This window comes from Cetorhinus maximus, chromosome 8, assembly GCF_964194155.1.
Source record: "Cetorhinus maximus chromosome 8, sCetMax3.hap1.1, whole genome shotgun sequence".
Lineage (NCBI taxonomy): Eukaryota > Metazoa > Chordata > Chondrichthyes > Lamniformes > Cetorhinidae > Cetorhinus > Cetorhinus maximus.
In genome coordinates, this window is record NC_135886.1 from 82080070 (window position 1) to 82083671 (window position 3602).

The window sequence follows — 3602 nt, forward strand, 5'->3', positions numbered from 1 at the left end:
CGTGGATGCCAAGAAGCCCCGCCCTCCAGGAGTAGGCCACGCCCTCAGGAGAATCTGGTCACATGACCGTGTGGTGCAGGGCGCGTGGTCAAGTAGTGGTTGAGTTTGAAAAGTTTGACGTTTGGTCTGGCATCGGGCGGCTTAAACTTGACGCCGCAGCCATTCGATGTTTGAGTTTAGCCGCGAGTTTGCGCAGGGTACCCGGCAGTTCCCATGTATTTTGGATGAAGGGGTCACTGCAGCTCCACAGCAGAGAGAAATTTAAAACTAGAGGAGGCTCAGGGGCACAGTCCCAATCCGCAGAGTACTGTAACATGGGAATAGATCTCAGCATGGAAAAGCTCCTCTGCCGCATCTCTCCGCCGTTTGAGTCTCCAACCATAAGACGTAGGAGCAGGAGTAGGCCATTCGGCCCTTCGAGTCTGCTCCACCATTCAATGTAGCTGATCTGATAATCCACAACTCCACTTTCCTGCCTTTTCCCCATCACCCTTGATTCCCTGAAGAAGGGTCATACGGACTTGAAACATTAACTCTGTGTTTCTCTCTCCACAGGTGCTGTCAGACCTGCTGAGTTTTTCCAGCATTTTCTGTTTTTGTTTCAGATTTCCAGCATCTGCAGTATTTTGCTTTTATCCTTGATTCCCTTACTGATTAAATATCTGTCTATCTTAGCCTTGAATATACTGAACAACCCAGACTCTACAGCCCTCTGTGGTAAAGATTCCACAGATTCACCACCCTCAGAGAAGAAATTCCTCCTCATCTCTGTTTCAAATGGGCGACCCCTGACTCTGAGATTATGCCCTTTGGTCCTAGACTCTCCCACAAGGGGAAACAACCTCTCAGCATCTAACCTGTCAAGGCCCCCTAAGAATAGACTCATAAACATTTATAGCAGAGGAGGAGGCCATCTGACCCATCATGTCCATGCCGGTCGACAAAGATCTGATTATACTAATCCCATTTTCCAGCGCTTGACCCATACCACTGGAGGCTATGGCAACACAAGTGAATATCTAAATACTTCTTAAATGTTTCAAGAGTTTCTGACTCAACCACCCTTTCAGGCAGTGAGTTCTAGACCACCCCCCAACGCTCTGGGTGAAAACATTTCTCTTCAACTCCCCTCTTAGCCTTATACCGCTTACCTTAAATCTATGCCCCCTGGTTATTGATCCCTCCACTAATGGAAAAAGTGCCTTTCTATCCACCCTATCTATGCCCCTCATAATCTTATACATCCCTATCATGTCCCCTCTCAACCTTCGCTGCTCCAAGGAAAACAACCCAAGCCCATCCAATCTTTCCTCAAACTCACACCCTCCAGCCAGGCAGCATCCTGGTAACTCCCCTCTGGTGCTCTCCAGTGCAATCACACCCTTCCTACAATGTGGTGGCCAGAACTGCACCAGTATTCGAGTTGTGGCCTAACCAGCGTTTTATACAGTTCCATAGCCTCCCTGCTCTTGTATTATATGCCTCAGCTAATGAAGGCAAGTATCCCATATACCTTCTTAACCACCTTATCTACCTGCCCTGCTACCTTCAGGGATCTGTGGATATGCACACCAAGGTTCATCTGATCTTCAGTACTTTCCAGGATCCTACCATTCATAATGTAATCCCTTGCCTTGTTAGCCCTCCCCAAATGCATTACCTCACACTTTTCCGGGTTGAATTCCTTTTGCCACTGTTCTTCCCACCTGACCAGTCCATTGATATCCTCCTGTAGTTTACAGCTACCCTCCTTACTATTTACCATCCTCCCAATTTTTGTGTCATCCGCGAAACTTCTTGATCATACCCCCTACCTTTAAGTCCAAATCGTTCATGTACACCTCAAACAGCAAGGGCCCCAGCACTGAGCCCTGCGGAACCCCACTGGAAACAGGCTTCCAGCCACAGAAATATCCCTCTACCATCACCCTCTGCTTCCTGCCTCTCAGCCAATTTTGGATGCAACGTGCTACTTTGTCTAGGATCCCATGGGCTCTTACTTTCTTGACCAGTCTGCCATGCTAAAAGCCTTGTTAAAAGGCCTTATCAAAAGTCTTGCTGAAGTCTAAGTAGACCACATTAAATGCACTATCCTCATCAACACTCCTGGATACCTCCTCAAAAAATTCAACCAAATTTGTCAAGCACAACCTTCCCTTAACAAATCCATGCTGACCATCCCTGATTAATCCGTGTCCCTCCAAGTACAGATAAACTCTGTCCTTCAGAATTCTTTCTAGTGACTTCCACACCACTGAGGTTAGACTGACTGGCCTGTAATTTCCTGGTCTATCCCTTCCTCCAATTTTTAATAATGGGACAACGTTAGCAGTCCTGCAGTCCTCTCGCACTTCACCTTTAGCCAGAGAGGATTTGAAAATTACTTCCAGGACCCCTGATATCTCTTCCCTTGCCTTCCTCAACAGCCTGGGATACATCTCATCTGGGCCTGCGGATTTATCCACTTCTAAGGCCGAATTTTATTAATCTTATTTGGAATCCTAAATGTTTCAATAAGGTTGCCTCTCATTCTTCTAAACTCCAATAAGTACAGGCCCAACCTACTCAAACTCTCCTCATAAGAAAATCCCTCCATACCCGGAATCAAACTAGTGAACCTTCTCTGGACTGTCTCCAATGCCAGTATATCTTTTCTTAGATAAGAGGACCAAAAATGTTCACAGTATTCTAGGTGTGGTCTAACTAGTGTTTTGTATAGTTTTAGCAAGACTTCCCTATTTTTATACTCCATTCCCTTTGAAAGAAAGGCCAACATTCTGTTTGCCTTCTCTATTACCTGCTGAAATTGTATATTAGCTTTTTGAGATTCATGCACAAGAACTCCCAAATCCCTGTGCTGCAGCTTTCTGCAGTCTTTCTCCATTTAAATAACATTTAGCTCCTCTGTTCTTACTGCCAAAGTGCATAACCTCACATTTTCTCACATAATACTCCATCTGCCAAGTTTTTGCCCACTCACTTAACCTGTCTCTATCCCTCTGTCGACTCTTTGTGTCATCCTCACCACTTGCCTCCCCATCTATTCTTGTGTCATCTGCAAACTTGGAGATAGTACATCCACTTCCCTCATCCAAGTCATTAATATACATAGTAAATAATTGTGGCCCCAGCACTGATCCCTGTGGTACTCCACTAGTTACCAGGTTGCCATCCTGAAAATGCCCCCCTTGTCCCAACTCTGTCTTCTATTAGTTAGCCAATCCTCTATCCATGCTAATATACTACCCCCAACACCATGGGCTCTTATCTTCTGAAGTAGCCTTATGTGCGGTACCTTACCGAATGCCTTTTGGAAATCCAAATATATTACATCTTCTGAATCTACTTTATTGATTCTGCTTGTTAACTCCTCAAAGAATTCTAATAAATTTGTCAGGCATGATTTTCCCTTCATGAAGCCATGCTGACTCTGCTTGATTATATTTTGCATTTCTAAATGCTCTGTTATTACATCCTTTATAATAGGCTCTAACATTTCCCAATGATAGATGTTAAGCTAACTAGCCTAGAGTTACCTGTTTTTTGAACCCCCTCCTTTTTTGACTAAGGGTGTTGTTACATTGGCAGTTTTCCAATCCCCT